The sequence below is a fragment of the Budorcas taxicolor genome, chromosome 1, assembly GCF_023091745.1.
Source record: "Budorcas taxicolor isolate Tak-1 chromosome 1, Takin1.1, whole genome shotgun sequence".
Taxonomy (NCBI): domain Eukaryota; kingdom Metazoa; phylum Chordata; class Mammalia; order Artiodactyla; family Bovidae; genus Budorcas; species Budorcas taxicolor.
Window position 1 is genome coordinate 6,972,765 of NC_068910.1, and position 21,107 is coordinate 6,993,871.

Genomic DNA, 21,107 nt, shown 5'->3' on the forward strand with positions numbered 1-21,107 from the left:
GACAGTGTCCTCTAGAAGAGGGGTTTGTACTGTTAGCTCAAGGCCCATCAGAGTACCAGGCACTGCCTGGCGCCCACTCTGGTGTAGCTGAGCGATCGCTAATAACATCAGAGGTCTCGGAGGAGAGCGCTGAGATTCACCGTTGTCTGCCCTCTTGTCATTTATCTCCCCCACTGTGGGGACCAGCCAACCAAAAGGGTGACTCATCAGTTACCCCAGTGTGAAGCGGGGCCCCTTCTTGGCTCTTTGGCCCTGATCTTTCGTCTGGAGGCTGCTGTTTGAGTGAACAGTGTGAGTGTGTGCGTGTGAATGCCTGTGTGAATGCACGCCACACACGTGTGGGTGCCTCTTAGCAACACCTGTGGGTATCTTTGTACTGCTTTGTGGATGTTATGCCTAAAACATCAAATCAGGAGACCAGGCCTGTGCTTAGCTCAGCAGCCTGCTGATTGAATGAATGGCAAACATAGTGGAAGATTGTAACACATTTGAAGGCTGTTTGTCAAGTCTGACCAAGTCACGAATTCTGCTTGTTTCATGGTATCCAGCAAAGATTAATTTTGAGGAGCGTTTTTGAAAAATGTCCCACTGACATCCTCCAGTTTTGCACTGAGGCTGACAGCCATCAGTTGAAAGAGAACATCACAACAAAGCCCAAAGTGTCCAAGACAAAGGGGTCTTATCGTCTGGCCTGGTGGTCCTTAGTCCTGACTTTTCATTAGACTCATCGGGGTGGTGTTGGGGAGGTGGAGAGATTTTAAAAGCCAGTGATGTGGTGGCCTCTCCCTGACCAGCACAATCGGAAGCTCTAGGTCTGGGGTTTCTAGAGTGGGGCATGAGAGATTTATTAGCTCCTCAGGTGACTCCCGGGCATGGCCAGACTGAGCACCTGGGATTCGTGCCAGGCTCCTTGTTTTAGGAGCCTCCAGAAATGGGAGGGTCTTTGCCACCTGGTTTGTGGCACAGCCCTTGAGGGCCTCGGGGCTCCCAGTCTGCCGTTCCCTGGGTTGGCATGGGCCTGCCTTGTCTTGACGACACAGGTGTATGCCTGGTTCCCAACCTCAGGCTTCATCCTCACTTAGGTTTCCCATAAAACACATGCCTAAGGGTTTCCACCTTGATCATTATTCACCTTTGTAAGGAAAATTGTGAAAGACTTTGAGATGGATTGGGCTTCCTTGGCAGCTCAGCTGGTAAAGAATGTGGCTGCAACGCAGGAGACCTGGGTGCAATCCCTGGGTTGGGACGATCCCCTGGGAAAAGGAAAGGCTATCCCCTCCAGTATTCTGGCCTGGAGAATTCCATGGACTGTATAGCCCATAGGGTCTCAAAGAGTCAGACACGACTGAGCGACTTTCACTTCACTTCACTTGAGATGGATTACACATCTCCTAGCATCCGCAGTGGGAATGTAAGGCTTTGCTGGTTATCAGATTCCCTGGGTCTCTGGACCTTTCCTTGCCTTTGAGCCTTAAGTTGTAAAATCTTGATGGCAAAGCCTGTGGTTCTTGTCCACAGCACTGCAAACTGTGTCTGGTGGAGACTGACCAGTTTTGGCATCTGGTAAGCAAGTTAGTTCAGCATTTCTGATGGCCAGCATCTAGATGGTTCTTTGCTGTCTCCCAGGTGTAACACCTTATTGTGTGTGTGCATGCTCACTGAGTCACGTCTGACTCTTCGAGACCCCATGGACTGTAGCCCACCAGGCTCCTCTGTCCATGGAATTTTCCAGGCAAGAATGTTAGAGCAGGGATCTTCCCAACCCAGGGATTGAACCCACATCTCTACATCTCTTGCACTGGCAGGCACATTCTTTACCACTGAGCCACCTGGGAAGGCAATCACATCTTATTGGTCTCTCATTAATTGATGAATTAAATAAAATATCTGACCTGTGTGGTTGTCTTATTTGTAGAGTGGTGATCATGCCTTCTTTTAAAAATGATCTCAGGCTCTCGGCTCCTGCAGCTGTTTCTTGATTATTTGCTCTATCTTCCAGGAAAAGGGAAAATAAATATTGAGCAGAGGCTGTTTTTATACCTCCAGCAATTACCATTTGAACTAGAAAGTCCTTGGGGGCAAAGGGCTATTGTTGAGTCCGTTGGTTCCACCAGTGGCCGCTTGACTAGCTGGCAGTTCCTTAATCAGTTTAGTTTGCAATTACGGCGGACACACACACTTAAGACGACAGCTGCTTTGGGATGGGGCTTGCTCCAGCATTTGAGGCCCTTGTGGTCTGGTCTCTGTTTTATTGCCTCCCACTTTCTTGCTACAGTCTGACTGAATTTCTCTCTTCCACACTCGCTCCCTGGAAACCCCTCTCCCCACTCATTGCACGCATTTAAATTTAGTCCCACCTTTAGCACCCGCTCCAGTGCCTCCTCCCCCAGAAAGCCTTCCTTGTTCCCTGAGCAGGAAGGAACCTTTTCTCCTGAACTAGGCGCACCCTGGCTTCTCACATAAACCGTGAACCACTGTCTCTGCAGTTCCGGTGCCAGCAAACCAGGCCTCAGGACAGAGTGTGGTGGCACTCCTGTTGTGGGTAAACACGCGGCTTCCTCCCCACTTGCAGGGGTGGTTGGAGACCCAGGCACGTGCCTGAGCAGCTTCTCGTGGACGCCAGCGGTGGCCTACCTTTGTTCAGTTAACTTGCTGCTGCCGGTGAATGCTTTCAGCGGAAGGCGGTGCCAGGCTGCCCCGCATCCTGGCTCTGCGGGTCTTCGAGTGTGTTTCAGTGAGCCTTGGTGTGTGGACATGGCACAGTAGGGGCCAGGCTCATCCGCTCCGTCCCCGACTTTGTTGGTGGAAGAGAAAAATGGGGTCAGAGAGGGGAAGGGCCTCTCTCGAGGCTGAAAACCGAGCGTTTGAGCTGAATCCATGGCTTCCAAATCTAGATTAGGTTAGCCTTGAACATCTGTTTGGTTGGTTAAAGTGTATGTGATGAGTGTGTTTTTTTCCATATTTGTGTGTATGTTTTTCTGTTTCCTCATTTCGTTTGTGAAAATAATCTGGCTTGAAACACTGTTGCGTACACACGCATGCCTGCACACACCTGCACTCTCTCACACTCGCTTCTTAGGTCTTGTTGCTACTTTATCGAAACATAACCCTGGCATCTTGTTGAGCTCTCACGCACTTACAAGGCAAGGCCGAGGCCTGATGGATTTGACCATTAGAGAGAAAACGAGCTGTTTCTAGGTTCAGACAATTTATTCCCTTTGTGAGCAACAGAAAGGGCCTGTCAGAGGTGCCTCTTCCCTCTCGCACACCCCGGAAAGGAGGACACTGAGACGAAAGGGCCGATGGCTGCCGTGTGAGCTCTGGGGTGCTCAGCAGCCAGTCCTGGACAGGCTGACTGGACACATGGCCCATAGCCCCCTTCCGATCCCAAGGTGTCTACACGCCCAGACAAACCTCTTGCCTCTGGATGGTGGCAGTTCCCCATCTGCCAACAGGCAACAATGTCTAGTTCATTTTTAGTTGTTCGAACAATATCACAGCCACAAAAAGTTTCAAAGACAGAAACCCGTCTTGTTGTCATTCTAGAACAGGTATTTTCACTCACATTTTCCCTTCTAGATTTTGTCCACTTTTATATGCGAAGAGTTGACTCATTGGAAAAGACTCTGATGCTGGGAGGGATCGGGGGCAGGAGGAGAAGGGGACAACAGAGGATGAGATGGCTCGATGGCATCACCGACTCGATGGACGTGAGTCTGAGTGAACTCTGGGAGTTGGTGATGGACAGGGAGGCCTGGTGTGCTGCGATTCATGGGGTCACAGAGTCGGACATGACTGAGCAACTGAACTGAACTGAATATGCATTTTTTAGAGTTGTCCTCTTGTACACCGATATTGTATCCCTTTTGATTTAATGTTGTGGCATACATTCACCCATGTCTCTGTCATCTTTGTAATAACAGTGATAATTTTGTTAGTTACACAGTTACATTCATTACATCAGTGGTCATTTTACTGGTTTTAAAATAAATTGTTTCATTTTTAATAATTTTAATAGTTACATGGCTGTCGGCGGAGCCGTTCGACAGTTTGATGGCACAGGGCGCAGCTGGGGTCTCTTGTTGGTTCAATTTTTATTGGAGTAGCGTCGCTTTGTAGTATTGTGTTAGTTTGTGTTGTATAGCACAGCGAGTCAGCCACACATGCGCACATTACACACGGCTCCATCAAGTGCCTTTGTGCCTGTGTTTTTCTCCCTCTAGTGAGTTGCTTCCTTGGAGTTGGTTCCCAGAAGCAAGCATTCAGGCCATGATGCGTGGGTGTTTCTGTGGTTTGTTAAAGTTCTTTCTTAAGGGCTCCTCCAGCAGTGGGTATGTTTGGTTACCATGGGGAGGTGGGCAGTGGGTCTCCCTCTCCCGCAATGGGCTCTGCCCACCCAAGGAGGCCGTGCCCCCAGCTGGATGCTCTACGGGAGCTGTGGGCACAGTTGGGTGAAGGGAGGGCACGCCCTTGGCCGGCAGCCACATGCCGCGTGTCTGGATACCTTGTGTCAAGTGGCCGGTCCGAGGAGAAGCTGGCGCCTGTCTGGGGCTCGAGAGAGGCTGAACAAGAAGGAAGAAACAGTTTGCTGGGCTTGTGGAGTCAAGTAAAGTCTCCTTGGCACCTTCCAGAAGAAACTACGAGGCAGAGAAGTCCGGACTGTCCTCACCCCAGGCTGTTTTAGATCCAGGAAGTAAGCTTTTGTTCGTCTTGTAAAGACTAAATAAATTCCACCCTGGAATCATGCACGTGAAACCAGTTTCCTGGTTCACAGCCCCTGCTATTTTTCAGCTGCATGGATTAGAAAATAACGGACTAGATAAGAGATGCTCCTGTCCGGAAGCCCATGGACCATGAGGGTGCCCTGGTCTTGGGGGCAGGCAGTGCCGAGGCCAATGAGGAATATGCCCAGCGCGGGCCTGAGCCCAGAGGAGGGCGGATGGGGCCCCTCCCGGGACAGGGCTGAGGTGTGCGGGTCACGGCCAGAGCAGGTGACTCTGATGCTGGTGTTCCTGGAGGGACGCATGCACTGTGATCTGCCAACCGTACCTGAGGGAAGACACACAGCAAAACTAGGAATGTATGCCACTGCCCATCCCACCTGCCCAAACCCAAACATCCATGCTTGTTAAAGGCAGTGAAGGGGTGGTTTGGTGAGATCTCACACCTTTATTTAGACCCCACATGGGAAAAGGGGCTTCCCAGGTGGTAAAATCTGCCTGCCAATGCCGGAGACCAGGGTTCGACCCTGGGCCGGGTAGAGCCACTGGAGAAGGGAATGGAAACCCACTCCAGTATGCTTGCCTGGAGAATCCCCATGGACAGAGGAGCCTGGCGGGCTACGGTCCACAGGGTCACAAAGATTCAGACATGACTGTCGACTAAACATCTGGGGAACTCTATCTATAGAGTTAGAGTCGGCACTGAGAACACCAGAAGTGCCAATCCATTCCTCTGAGTAAATGAAACAACTAGAAATAAGCCCAGATTTGTGGGACAGAGGTTCTTAGTGAATAAATCAGTGACTGATGATTTATCCACCAGGAAGGTCACAGCTAAAGTACCAGAGGGTCCTTGGAGGGTGTTTCGTTTCTGTTAGTCATATCCGACTCTTTGCAACCCCATGGACTGCAGCATGCCAGGCTTTCCTGTCCTTCACTATCTCCCAGAGTTTGCTCAAACTCATAACCGTTGAGTCAGTGATGCTGTCTAACCATCTCAGCCTCTATAGACCCCTTCTCCTCCTGCCCTTAATGTTTCCCAGCATCAGGGTCTTTTCTAATGAGTCAGCTCTTTGAATCAGATGGCCAAAGTATTGGAGTTTCAGCTTCAGCATCAGTCCTTCCAATGAATATTCAGGGTTGATTTCCTTTAGGATTGACGGTTTTGATCTCCTTGCTGTCCAAGGGACTCTCAAGAGTTTTCTCTAGCACCACAGTTGAAAAGTATCAGTTCTTCAGCGCTCAGCCTCCTTTATGGTCCAGCTCTCACATCTGCACGTGACTCTTGGAAAAACCATAGCTTTGACTATATGGACCTTTGTTGGCAAAGTTATGTTTCGTTGACTTTGTATATGCCGCCTCAGCAACCCAGCCTTTGGAGATGTTCAGATTCTGAAATAGTCGAGCCTGAATTAGGGAGGTCTCCCTTTAATTCATGGCAGGCCTGCTTTCTTAGGAGTCATCTCAGTATTTATAAGTAATTCACAGGTAAGCTTTCTAACTTATGCTGGCCTGACCGTGCCCTGAGCCCTCCACCAGCTCATTGAATTGGCGTATCAACCTGAGGGAGTTCAGCATTGTTATTACTCTCATTTCACAGATGAGCAGAGGCTTGGAAAGTTGAGTTTCCTTCTGGTTGGTTATATCGATGTTAAATAGCCTGGTTGACTGGAAACCAGGACCGTGTGGACCCACAGCCCTTGCTCGCAGCCACTGTATCTAATGAGCTTTGCTTAGAGAGACACGGGATCTTGCCGTGACATCTCAGGTTCAGTTCTGCCTGGGTGCTGTGTGACAGCAAAGATTGGGTTTGGGGATACTTCCGATGTGTGAATGCAGAAGAGTGGCCTGGTACTTGGAATAGGGGAGTCAGAATTCGGTAGCGGGTGTGATGCACCCATAGGAGAGAAACGGATTAAGGGCTTTCATTAGAGGGCCATTCCTCCTTAGGCCCTTTGATCCCTGAGTTTTCTGAGCTGCTGAGTCATTCCCGATATTTCTCATCATGTTCAGCATTGGCGTGTGAGCTGAATGAGTCAGCTGGATCTCGGGGAAAAGCTGAAGACAAGAATGTGAGAAAGGGAGAGTGGGCAGATAACAAAGGGAGCCAGCGGGCGAGGGCAGAATCAGGAAACCACCAGAATAGACGGAGCTGAGCCAAGGGCTGCGCGGGTCAGAGGAGAGGATTTTACTTGGCGCGTGGTCACAGGGTCACGTGTCCCTCTCCAGCAAATCCCCTTCTGCCGCAGGCAGCAGAATTGGGAGCAGACTTGGCTTCCCAGCGCAGACTCTGTTGCTGCCATCCCAGGCCATGGCATCCCTGACAGCGGGAAGGCGTCAGCTTCTTTGTGCCTGGGACACAGGAGGAGCCTGGGACTTCTAAGCCACGGTGTGAGGGTGACTCCAGTGCGACCTGTGTCGCTGATAGCCACATCCGCATTCCAAGCTCCTGATACTTGCACACACGTGGTGAGGTTGGAAATCTGCACCCATTCCCTCAGTAGAACCAGACCAAAGGGGAGCCCTGGTGGGACCCAGGGTCTCCTCAACTCTAAACGCAGAGTGGAGGGTGCCCTGACACGCAGCGGGGCTCACTGCATGCTAACACACACGTGATGCTGCAGCGAGTGCCAGACGCCCGGATTTAGGGAGTGAGAGCTTTCACAGGAAACTGAGCTTTGTGCTTCCATCAGTCACTGCTCGGGCCTTCTTGGTGATCTCATCCTGCTGAGAGCATCTCCTCTTGCTCAGATGGTCCATCTCTGAAATGGTCTTCTACACTTCCGTCTCCCACCCTGGCCCTGTGACGGTTCCTTTTATGTGTCAGCTTGACCGGGCCACTGGGCACCCAGATTTTGGCCTAATGATAGTACTGGGATGACAACCCTGGCAAAGATGACGCCCGTGTGAGTGTGCGTGCGCGCCAAGTCGCTTCAGTCGTGTCCGACTCTTTGCGACCCTATGGACCATAGTCTGCCAGGCTGCTCTGTCTGCAGGATTCCCCGGAACTGACGTCATTTGTTTTGTTTTGGGGATCATGGGTGATTTTCTTCTCCCACATGTATTTGTTTCCACAATGTGACTATATTGCCTTTGTGATGTATAAAGAGCTAGAAATAATAAACCTACTGATTGTTTCTTACTGATCAGTGAACCGTGGGTTAGGAACTCGAGACTGGCAGCGTCCAATATGGTAGTCAGTAGCTGCGTGTGGCTATTTAAATGGAAACTGCATTAATTAAGATGAAATAAAAGTTTTAATTCCTCAGTCACGCTAGCCACATTTCAAGCGCTCAGAGGTCATCACGCATAAAAGCAGAGGTGCTTGCTTTTATGTTCTGTTTCTCCCAGTTAGAAGTACGTCTGATGCTCCTTCTTCATCGCCCTGTGGTCTTCTGAAGCATCTGCCGCATACGAGTCTGTTGACTTGATGTTTCAAAGCCAGTGTGACCTTTCTGCCAGTTAAGGTTTAAAGGGGAAGAGAACCCTGACCACGGGGGGCAGGCGTGGATCCTGTGGTTGGGTTTTCAAGGCACCGCTGGGGCACCGGCCAGCCTGGGAGTCTGGCAGATCCAATTCCTGGCTACCGCTGGGGGGTTTGGTTGTCTGGGTCCCCCACGGGGGGAAGACCCTCTCTGTTCCTCCTAACCGCCTCAGGTCCTGTTGGCTGCCCTGCGCAGCCCCATCCACACAGCTGGCCTCTGAGCTCAGCTGGCCTCTGAGCACAGCACCACTCCCCAGCTCCGAGACCTCAGCCACTTCTTCTCATAACATCATAGTCTGATTCCTTTACTTGACGCTGAGCACATTCCTCCACGTACTTCCAGCCCCTTTCTCGTCCGCTCTCTTGCCACCGTCTCCTCCACCCCGTGTCCCTGGGAGCCTCCGGCCGCACTGAACGTCACCCACCCCTGTCCTACCCCTGTGCCTCCCGCTTCATCCCAACAGGTGCTCGTCGCTTTCTGAGCGGTGTCCTCCACTGCGGTCTCTGCTGTGGCCCCTCGGGTACAGGTCTCGGATCCATCTCAGGAACACCATACCTGTGTTGGGGTGTGAGGAAATATGATTAGGTTGAAGCTGCTTGCAGGGTCTGTGCCTCCCCCTCTGAGGTTAGTTCTGGGAGAATGGGGACAGCGTTTAACTGATCTTGATTTTTCCCTTTATCTGGCACCTTTACCGTAAGGCAGAGCACACAGTTAGCACTGAGGAAATATCGGGGGGCATAAAGGTGGCAGTTACCCATTACCCTGCTCCCCATCCCCCATCCTTTAGCCTGAAGCAACCTCTCCTCTATAGCGTTGCCTATTCTGGATGTTCCATACCAATGGATTCATAGGTATATGGTCTTTTGTAACTAGCTTCTTTTATTAATACTTAGCATCATATTAGCCAGAGTCAACTACACTGTAGGGTGTATCAGAACCTCATCCCTCCTCATGGCTGAACAATAGCCCATTGTACGGATGGAGTGCATTTTATTCATTCATCGGTCAGTGGATGCTCCTTTCCACTTTCTGGCCGTTTGCCGCTGTGAGGATTCCTGTGCGTGTTCTTGTGTGGACATATTTTTTTTCAGTTCTCTAGGATAGATACCTAGGAGTGGCATTGGTGGGTCATATGGTTAACTCCACGTTTAGCTTTTTGAGGAACCGTCTTGCAAAGTGGCGACACCTTCACATTCCCACCAGCAGTGTATGGATGTTCCGATGTCTCCACGCTTCCTGCCAGCACCGGTGATTATCTGAATGAGTCTGACCACCCTAGTGAGTGTGAAGCTGAATCTCAGTGTGGTTTTGATTTGCATTCCCCTGATGACCAGTAATGTGGAGCATTTTTCTCATGGGCTTGTTTGTATGTCTTATTTGGAAAAAGTCTATTCAGACCCTTTACCCATTTTTAGTTGGGTTATTTGTCTTTTTATTGTTACACTTTAATAGTTATTTATATGTTTTTCATATACATCTATCAGATATAATTTGCCAAGATTTTCTCTTATTCTGTGTACTGTTCTTTCTCTTTCTTGATATTATTTGCAGCACAAAAGTTCTTAATTTTGATGTAGGCCAATTTATCTCTTTTTTCTTTTGTTTCTTGTGGTTTTGGTGCTTTATCTAAGTAAACGTAGCCCTGTCAAAGGTCACAAAGATTCATGCCCATATTTTCTTAAGAGTTTTATAGTTTTAGTTGTTAGGTTGAACTCTGATCCATTTTGAGTTCATTTTTGTATGTGGTGTGAGGCAGAAGTTCAAATCCGTTCTTTTGCCTGTGGACAGCCAGTTTTCCCGGCAGCATCTGTTGAAAAGACCAGTCTTTATCAATTGGATTGTCTTGGGATATTCATCAAAAATTAATTGATGCTAAATGTTAGGGTTTACTTATGGTCTTTCAATTTTATTCCATTGTGCTAATCAAGTATCTTTTAAAGAGATTTAACTAATAAGAAAGAGATCAGTTACTGTTTCTGGTCCTCTTCATTCCTTTGTTTAGATCCAGGTTTTCATCTGGTTCCATTTTCTTTGTCCTGGAAAGACTTAACTTTTTTTTTTTTTTTTTTTGGTAGAGCTGATCTGCCTGTAAAGAATTCTTTCAGCTTTTGAATGTCTTAATTCATTCTTACTTCACACTGGTTTTAAAAGATATAATATTATAAAAGATATAATGCCTTTTATAATGGTTATAAAAGATATAAATTGTCCTAAAATATATAAATAGAAATATATATATATATCTGCTGGGTGTAAAATTCTAGGTCGATAGCTTTTTATTTCATCTTTAAAGATGTTGTTTCGCTGTCTTCTTGCTTGTCTTGTTTTCAACGAGAAATCCAATGCGATCTTTTTCTTTGTCTTTTCGTATGTAATGTCTTTTTCCTTTGATTAAGGTTTTCTCTTCGTCATTGATCTTGAGAACTTTGATCATGATGTCCCTGGTGTACTTTTCATGCTTCCTTTGCTTGAATTTGCTGAACTTTTTGGGTCTGTGGCTTTATAGTCTTCATCGAATCTGGAGTATTTTTGGCCATCATTTCTTCAGATTTTCTGCCATTCTCCCCTGGGGCCTCCACTTCAGGGATTCAGTGATCCCTTGGTTTGGCATATATATATATATATATTTTTTTTTTTTTTTTCTCCCCCTACACTCTAGCTTGCGGTCTTAATTCCACACCAGGGGTTGAATCAACGCTCTCGGCAGTGAAAGCGCCGCGTCCTAACTGCTAGGCTGCCGAGGAATTCCCGTTTTGGCACCTTGAAGTTGTCCCACGGCTCACTTCATGGCCTTTTCATATCTCATATTCTTTTCCTCTCTGTTGCATTTCGGACAGTTGCTGTGCCTTTAATGTCATAGATTTTATTTCTTGCAATGTGTAATCTGCGTTTAATCCCATTCAGTGTCTCTTTCATCTCTGACATCCTTTTCATCTCTAGCAGTTCTGTCTGGGCCTCTTAATATCTTCTGGGTCGCTGGTTAACTTTGGGGGCAAAGTTATTTACTGTTACATGGAATAGAACAACAGTAACTTGTCCTTCTTTACTAATTCTAATGTCTGTGTCAGACCTGGGTTGATTTCCACAGATGGATTATTTTCTTCATTATGGGATGTGTTTTCTTGCTTCTTTGCCTACCGGATCATCTTTGACTGGAAGCCACGCATTGTGAACCATACCTTATTGAGTCCTGGGTGTTTTTACATTCTATTAAATCTTCTTGAGCAGTTAAATCTTCTGGGGTGCAGATAAGTTACTTGGAAACAGTGATCCTTTCCAGGGTGGTTTTTATGATTTGCTAAGTGAGTTTATAGCAGACCTCAGTTCAGTTCAGTCACTCAGTCGTGTCTGACTCTTTGCGACCCCATGGACTGCAGCACCCCAGGCCTCCCTGTCTATCACCAACTCCCAGAGTTTACTCAAACTCATGTCCATTGAGTCGGTGATGCCATCCAACCATCTCATCCTCTGTCATCCCTTTCTCCTCTTGTCTTCAATCTTTCCTAGCATCAGGGTCTTTTCAAATGAGTCAGTTCTTCACGTCAGGTGGCCAAAGTATTGGAGCTTCAGCATCAGTCCTTCCAATGAACACCCAGGACTGATCTCCTTTGGGATGGACTGGTTGGATCTCCTTGCAGTCCAAGGGACTCTCAAGAGTCTTCTCCAACACCACAGTTCAAAAGCATCAATTCTTCGGCGCTCAGCTTTCTTTATACAGCAGACCTCAGTCTAGGGTTAACTATTCCTTCCAACACAGGGCACAACCTTACTCAGCATCGCCTGGATTATTATGCATCCTCCCGTCTGTCTGCTGGGACCAGACCGTTTCCGGCCCTTGTGAACGTCAGGCACTGTTCTCTCTCATCCTTCTCGCTGTCTTTCGGCCCCAGCTGTGGTTATTTTCTTCACATGCCTGTGCTGATCTGTGCTCTGCTAAATCCTCCAAGGAGACCCTCTGCGAAGCTCCGGGATTTTTTTTTTTCTGTGCAGCGTTCTCTTCTCTGACCCAGATGATGATGGTCTGGGAGAATAGACGTGGAAAACAAGAAGAGAATGGATTTGTAAAACTGTAAGAAAAAAAACAAACAAAAGGACTCCAGAGCGGCGGTTTAGAAGACGATTGGAGCGTGGAGTGGGCTGCTCAAGAGTGTGGTCCTCGACCAGTGCTGGCCAGTAGGCAGAAGCACAGACATGAGGCTTTTCCTAACACTCCAACAGACATTGAACACTTTCATAACAGCCTGACAAAGCAAATTGGGGCTTGGGTTTCATATGTTTTCATTTCCCCACATTATTATATTTTATGAGAAAATAAGTCTGGCAGATGGAAATGAAAAACAAAACCCCCGAGACTTGGCCCTTGCCCACAGAAAAACTCAGAAAGCAGCAGTGATCTGGAGGTTTTGGACAAAGAGGGAGACGGAGGTGGAGGGGATTTTTTTCCTTAAAGGTGTTCGATGGGGTCCTGGCAGCGGTGACTCACGGCACGTGCTTAGTATGCGCTGGTGCTGTGATGGGCCCTCTGTCATCCCTAACCTTGTCCTCTCCACAATACCTTCTATGAAGGGACCCAGGGGTGTAGGTGACCGGCCAGCCTCTCACTGCTGGGAAGTAGAAGCCGAGGACCCCAGCCTGAGCGCTTTTCCACTTTTCCTGCTCTGATGTTCGTCCCCCTGGGCCGGCGTGAGCCTGTGGAATCCAGGTGGACTGTTCATCGGAACCCAGCCAGTTTGCTTGGTTTCTTTCTGTTGCTTTGTTACTAGCAATGCCTTCTAACAGTTCACCTGTTCTGGGAAAGCAGAAGTAGATTAGGTAGGCCTCTGTGAATGACGCAGCTGTTCCATAGCTGCCCTGGTCACAAGTGGCCTCCGGGGACTTGAAATGTACTTGTTCAAATACTTGAACTGATTTTTTTTTTTTTTTACAAAAGTTTATTCTTAAATGTACAGTAGGTTCCAAGACAACATTTCATTCTAGCTATATGTGGCAACAGCTGTTACGGCAGTGAATCCAGATGTTTATACAGGAATGGAACTAAGGCTCATCATTGCCTCGGCACAAGGAATAGCTTCCTCTTTGCCGGATTTCTTAATTCCACAGGTGGCCGGACGGCCTTTCCCTGAGGCCTTTGCCCTTTGCTTTTAGCTCCTCGAGTTTCTTCTGCTCCTCCTCCTGATTGTGCTGGAATGCCTTATGTTCCTTGTCCACCCTCGAAGCCTGACGTGATGCCTGCCGCTCCTTCCCCAGACCCTGCTTGAGGAGGCTTAAACTCATTTTTTTTTTTTTTGAGCAGACATTTTATTTTATTATGCACTGAAACGCTGTTCTCGTTTGGTCGCCGAGTCGTGTCCGACTGTTTCGCGACCCCATGGACTGTAGCCCGCCGAGCTCCCCTGTCAATGGGATTTCCCAGAACAAGAATACTGGAGTGGGTTGCCGTTTCCTCCTCCTGAACTGAATTTAAGAAAGGATCTGTTTATTTCACTGTGCGGGTCTTCACTGGTGCACGGCTCTTCTCCAGTTACGCCGATCGGGGCTGCTCTCTCGTGATGTGTGGGTTTCTTATTGCAGCGGCTTCTCTTGCTGTAGAGCACGGGCTCCAGGGTGCACAGGCATCAGTGGTGGCGCAGGGGCTTAGCTGCCCTGCGGCACGTGGGATCTTCCCGCATCAGGGATCAAACCCACGTCCCCAGCGTTGGCAGGAGGATTCTTTACTGTTGTCACTCGGGAAGCCCTTGAACTGAATTTTTTATGTTATTTTGAATAATCGAGAATTACACGTCAATGGCCACACATGGGCTGGTAGCCACTGTGGATGGCACAGGTAGAAGTTACCAGCTGGAACAGTACAATAAAAACATATCTGAAGGATTGCTGGTTTTTATGTCTCTCAGCAAGTATCTTCATTGTCGGGAAAACTTTGCATTGTTACTTTTCAGGGAGATATTTTGGAAACAAATTTGCGGTAAGGCCTTAACGCTAAGGGCCAGTTAGTTTTCCAGAATAGATGAGCTGTTTCTATTTCTAGAAATCAGGAAGAATGGTGAGTATTGCAAGTTTAGTTTTATTTGTCACACTAAGTGGCTGACCTCTCTTGTGTTGTCCTCAGCTGCTCTTTCCTTCACTAAACTACACTGACTTTATCCACATTTTTCATCTGAAGATGCCCCTGTAGACGTATATAAAATATTCATTCACTGCATCTATGGGAAGTGGCTTTTTGGAGTGGATTCTTGCTGAGTCTGTACATGTATTAGTCAATATTTTATGAGCTATTGTTGTGATCGGAAAATAAAGAGCGACTTTGGCTACTATATTCCATAGCTCTGGAAAAACTCTTCATTTGGAATATTTTTCGTGTGCATATCACCAGCTGTTTCCCGTTTCAGGGGCTTCCTCTGCTTGAAGCAGGATGATTCTGAAACTAAAGATGTAACCCGACACACCTTCTTCCTTCTCAACAGCTTTGTGTTTGATGCTGATTGTTACAGGAATGGCCCGGGTCCTTAGTTTTTGCTGCACTGGGTCTCACCTGCAGCTCACAGGTTCTTCGTTGCTGCTCGGACCTCCCCTAGTTGCGATGCTCGGTGCTCGGTGGCTACTCTCTAGCTGTAGTGTGCGGGCTTCTTTTTCCGGTGGCTTCTCTAGGGCGGGGCAGGCTCTGGGGCAAGCGGGCTCAGTAGCTGTGGCACACGGGTTTAGTTGCACCGTGACGTGTGAGATCTTAGTTCCCGGACCAGAGATGGAACTCACATGCCCTGCGTTGGCAGGTGGATTCTCAACCCCTGGACCACCAGGGAAGTCCCGGTCCAGGGCTTAGCACTTTTGTTGGACCACGATGAGTCTCTTCAAGTGGAGATGCTGGTTCAGAGACAGGCCCGAGGCGCAGCCCAAGTCAGTGGTTCTCCAAGTGTGGTCCCTGGACCGGCACGGTCAGCAGCACCTGAGAAGTCGTCCAACAGGCGGATCCTCAGGCCCTTCCCGGAACTACTGAGTCAGAATCTCTGCGGAGGAGCCGTAGAAACCTTGTGTGTTAGCACACCTGACAGGTGCCCTGAAGCACGCTAACGTCTGAGGACCGCAGGCTGTTTGCTCGTGTTCACGCCTTGGCCGTTCTGCTTTATCTTCTGGTCTGTGTGAGCTCTGGCACGGCTCTGCTGGCTCCAAATACGTGCCACCATCGGAAGTGTGAGGACTGCGGCTCGTCACCACCACTCAGGGGAGTCACATGGGGAAGAAGTATCATTGGGAAGGTCTAGACGTCCACCGTCTTCCCCTCCCACAGCCTGTTCCAGGGCAAAGGGATAGTATAGTGCGATGGGAAGAGTGTTCACCTGGCACCAGTGAGTTGTGTAGTCGCTCAGTTGTGTCCGACTCTTTGCGACCCCATGGGCTGTAGCCCACCAGGCTCCTCTGGCCATGGAATTTCCCAGGCAAGAATCCTGGAGTGGGTTTCTTGTGAGGCCTGGGTTCAAACCCCAGCTCTTATTCTTGGCCTTGGCCAGACAGCCAAATTTTCTTGACCCCTTTAGCTTTTTGTTTCCTCATCTGCAACATGAAGACTCAGTGAAACTGCATACAGTGCCATAAGTGGAGTTAAACTGCTTAAAGTCTGGGGTCACATTATTGCCGGCTTTAATGAGATGACCCCAGCTAACCTCCAACGCCCACCAGCCTGGAGTTCTCAGCCCTGCTGTGTGGTTCCTGCCTGTCCCGTCTTGGCTGTGGTCTGGCGCCACCTGGTGGTGCTCGGCTGCTCTAGCTTATTTGTCAGTGAGGATGGTTCCGGGTCCTGCACTTGCCTGGAACTTTAAGGACAGCGGCTGTGATTCCAGGAATTTCCCAGTTCATCGGTGTCTGTTTCATTGGCTAGATCTAGAGTGATTCAGCTTGGAGAATACCTTATTTCTGCCTCCCTGCTTTTCAAGATGAGTTTGCTTGCTGTTTTCTGCATGGCCTTACCTTCCTTCAGTGTGCCTAGGGTAGAAGATGGGGGTTGTCACCGGTCAAGTCATATCCCACATGGGTGCCATCACAAGGGATTTTTACAGAATTGTCAAGACAGTTAAAGGGATACAGGGTAGGTAAAATGCCCAGTACATAGAAAGAACTTTAAAAAATGGAAACGCCCTTCCCCATTCCCTAGTAGGGAGAGAGAGACTGGATTCCACATGGCGGTGTGTACTCAGCAAGTGTTAAACTGTGCAGGTGGGCTCATGGTACAATGGAACAAGCGCACACATCAGCGTCAGACAGCCTGGCTTCCAACCTGCCCATTTATTGCCTGGGCAAGCCTCGCTGAGCCTTCCTAATGTAGGAAGTGGAGATGATATTGTTTGACCTGTAAGTACCCTGGTAGCCCAGATGGTAAAGAATCCACCTGCAATGCAGGAGACCTGGGTTCAGTCCCTGGGTCGGGAAGATCCCCTGGAGAAGGAAATGGCTACCCACTCCAGTATTCTTGCCTGGAGAATTCCATAGACAGAGGAACCTGGCAGGCTACAGTCCATGGGTCACAAAGAGCTGGACATAAATGAGCAACTAACACTCACTTTCCATGGTGTCTTTAGGGATTCCCTGGCGGCTCAGTGGTAAAGAATCCGCCTGCCAGTGCAGGAGATGTGGGTTTGATCCCTGGCTTGGGAAGATCCCCTGGAGAAGGAAGTGGCAACCCACTCCAGTAGTCTTTCCTGGGAAATCCCACGGACAGAGGAGCCTGGTGGGCTGCAGTCCATGGGGTCGCAAAGAGTCAGACACACCGGAGCGAGTTGACAACAACACATGGCGTCTTTATGAAAGAGAAGAGGAAGCCCAGACTGCCGGCCGCAGATCCCTGGCTGTCGTGTCCAGTGATCCCCAGTTCCTGCGTCCCCACACGGCTCCGTGATGTCGACACGTGATGGGTCCTGTTTCTGCCTGATTCTTTGGTGAATTCTTTCCTGGCTGAGTGCATCCTGGAGTAAGAGGCAGGGAGTGGTTTGTGAAATGTCTCTGTGAAAGGAACGTGGAAGGTGGGAACAGCAGGGGGCTAATGATGTAATAACATGTGTGGCAGTGTATTCAGACACTTTAAAAACTTTTTTTAGTGTATGAAACTTCTAAATACGGTGCTTGAAACAACAGGAGGCCATCAACAGATGTTAGTTGCTTTCTCTCACTTTGACAAAATGCAAACTAACTATGGGTGTGGAAGTCAGTTTCTAAACTCGGGGTTGGGGGGCAGTGGATCTTTTAAAACTTTCGTGAAAACTAGAGTTTGAGTCCTTCAAAGCAGAGGAAGGCCCCACCTTCTTGGGTCTGTGGGGGAAGTCCTTGTTTCTTTATATACTTTTGGTAATAAAGGAAATAGAGAGGCAGCCTTTGCCTGCTGCCCCTGCCTCTGCCGTCTGGACATGGGACTCCTCAGCTCTGGGACCTGGCAGGGAGAGGATTTGTCTGGCCAGTTGGGCACCTTTTAGAATGATCATCAAACTGACACCTGCTCATTATTAAGTTTGGGGAGGTTTAGGAGAGTATAAAGAAGCAAACCACTAGTGACCTCCTGCCTCACCCTCCACAGTCATTCAGATACCATGTGTGTCTACCGAGAGACACTGTCATTCTTGGACAGCTTTCCTTCCCAGCCTTTTTTCTTTACATTTCTTCACTACGTAATTGAATCTTCCTTTTTTTTTTTAACTTTTCACATTATTACATGAGTTTTATTTGAAAATTAAGAAGACAGTACTGTTTCTCAGATTATGAATACATGATTCTAGAAAAATGTAAAATGTGTGAAGCAGAAGGTGAAATTTCTCATACCATCTTCTACTGTATTTAATAATAGAAAGATTTTGTAACTATTGAAAAGTATAAAGTGCTGAGTGAAATTTCCTTTGAATAAGCCTGTCAGTGCTATATAACATTAGATAAGGTTTTGAAAGAAAAATAGAAAATAGAAAGTGACATTTTCCTGTCGTACTGTCAACCAGTGCTAAAAACTATCCGTTTTAGTATGCAGTCTTCCTTTTTTTTTTAACATCAATGGTGTGTGTGTGGGTATAGGTTACCAAAATGGAATTGTGCTGTAAATGCACGGGCAGGTATCTAGCTTGAGTTTTTCCCTTACTAACATAATTTGAGTATTCACCTCTAGTAAAGCATTTTCTCATACCACTGAAACACTTATTTGAAGGGTATTTTAAATGGCTACATGTTACATTGAAATGTACTCTGCTTTATGTGATCATTTCCTCTAAGGCTGCCAGTTTGGATCCAAGTAAACATTTATTCATATTTCTGATTCATTCCCTAAGCTCAGTCCCAGACAGCCCCACTGAGTCAGAGATAAATAATTCAAGAGTTTCCTCTCCAGGGTGAGCTTATCATTTTACCAGTCTTCTCTGTAGCTTACGGAAATATGCAGTGACGGCCATCACAAACAAATGTGATTGTTTTAAAAAATCTTTGTTATCATATGTGAAAAAGCTTTCATTTATCTTTCTTAGAATGCTACGGGGTTTGAGTTTGGCGTGTGTGATCCTTTTCCTCTGTGATTTTTGGAAGAGAGGTGATCTGCCCTCTATTAAATCAAAAAGCTAATTCCTGCCGAGATTCCTTAGAACGTCCCGGATCCCATTCCAAGAGAAGAGCTGGGTGTTCGCCACACCTTGGCTCAGAAGCTTTCTCCCTCTCTGGGAAGTCCTGTGCGTTTCCAGGCAACCTCCTGGCTCCCTCTAGTGGCGTCCTTAGCAGCTGCAGCCTCTCTTCCTTGGCTGTCGTCCGCACCGGTTCGTCCTGGTCGGGACATCCCAGAGCAGAGCAAGGGCGCGTTGCAGACTCGCAGCCAGATGGTGTGTGTGGCAGGGGACTGTTCTCCTGAATGTCTGGGCAGCTCCTCTCAGCGGTGGGCTCTTTGTGTGCTTGTTGCCTTGGCTGTAGGGAAGCAGTACATTAGTGCTCACCCTGAGCCTGGACAGAGCACAAGATGGAAAAGATACTCTTGTTAGCTCTCACTTTCCTTTCTGAAACTCTGAGTCCTCCGGAATCTTTTTATGGAGGGGGAGAATAGTAAGTCAGTAGCATTATTAAATTACACTTCTAGGGATGTCAGAGGGCTCTGTTACAGGGACCCTGAAATCATTGAGCTGTGGGTACTTGTTCTTTTTACTCTAGTTTCGTTGGGAAGACCTTCCCTGGTGGCTCAGATGGTAAAGTGTCTGTCTACAGTGCGAGAGACCCGGGTTCAATCCCTGGGTTGGGAAGATCCCCTGGAGAAGGAAATGGCCATCCACTCCAGTCTATTGCCTGGAAAATCCCATGGACAGAGGAGCCTGGAAGGCTACAGTCCATGGGGTCGCAAAGAGTCGGACACGACTGAGCGACTTCACTTAGTTGGGAAGTGCTTGTGAAGGTTCTATAATGAGAACCTCCTAGAACAACTCTGAGGGGAGGACAGAAGGAAAGTTTGGAGAGCTAAGGACTTCTAACATACGCTCCATTGCCCTTCACACTCTCTCAGTCCATTAAAGTTTGTTGTTCAGGCAATAAAAGTGATATATGCAGTGATTGCAGGGGGGGAGAAAACTAATAAAAATCACCATTGCCTTTACTCAGAGGTGACGGTTGACATTCGGTTTACATATATGTATGAGCATACATTTATTTTTGCGTGTTTATCCCTATCTAGGTATACAAACACACACATACTTGTCTTTTTCTAAGGATTATTGATGTTCTTTATGCGTTTTAGATACTAATGCTGCGTTGTAGCCATCTTCTCATCCCTGACTTGCTTCCCTTCTCTTCAATTTATTGCCCTCGGTTAGATTATTACCACAGAACTGGAAAAGGTCAGTTTTCATTCCAATCCCAAAGAAAGCCAATGCCAAAGAATACTCAAACTACCGCACAATTGCACTCATCTCACACGCTAGTAAAGTAATGCTCAAAATTCTCCAAGCCAGGCTTCAGCAATACGTGAACCGTGAACTTCCAGATGTTCAAGCTGGTTTTAGAAAAGGCAGAGGAACCAGAGATCAAATTGCCAACATCCGTTGGATCATGGAAAAAGCAAGGGAGTTCCAGAAAAACATCTATTTCTGCTTTATTGATTATGCCAAAGCCTTTGACTGTGTGGATCACAACAAACCGTGGACAATTCTGAAAGAGATGGGAATACCAGACCACCTGACCTGCCTCTTGAGAAACCTGTATGCAGGTCAGGAAGCAACAGTTAGAGCTGGACATGGAACAACAGACTGGTTCCAAATAGGAAAAGGAGTATGTCAAGGCTGTATATTGTCACCCTGCTTATTTAACTTCTATGCAGAGAACATCATGAGAAACGCTGGGCTGGAAGAAGCACAGGCTGGAATCAAGATTGCCAGGAGATATCAATAACCTCAGATATGCAGATGACACCACCCTTATGGCAGAAAGTGAAGAAGAACTAAAGAGCCTCTTGATGAAAGTGAAAGAGGAGAGTGAAAAAGTTGGCTTAAAGTTCAACATTCAGAAAACTAAGATCATAGCATCCAGTCCCATCACTTCATGGCAAATAGATGGGGAAACAGTGGACACATTGACTGACTATCTTTCTGGACTCCAAAATCACTGCAGATGGTGACTGCAGCCATGAAATTAAAAGATGCTTGCTCCTTGGAAGGAAAGTTATGATCAACTTAGACAGCATATTAAAAAGCAGAGACATTACTTTGCCAACAAAGGTCCGTCTAGTCAAGGCTATGGTTTTTCCAGTGGTCATGTATGGCTGTGGGAGTTGGACTATAAAGAAAACAGAACCCTGAAGAATTGATGCTTTTGAACTGTGGTGTTGAAGACTCTTGAGAGTCCCTTGGACTGCAAGGAGGTCCAACCAGTCCATCCTGAAGGAGATCAGTCCTGGGTGTTCATTGGAAGG

At 47.7% G+C, this 21,107-nt stretch overlaps 1 protein-coding gene across 1 annotated transcript in view; it reads left to right on the forward strand.

Moving 5' to 3' along the window:
- Positions 1 to 21,107, forward strand: part of LIMD1 (LIM domain containing 1) — a 73,301-nt gene that overhangs the window by 32,733 nt on the left and 19,461 nt on the right. The window lies entirely within an intron of this gene.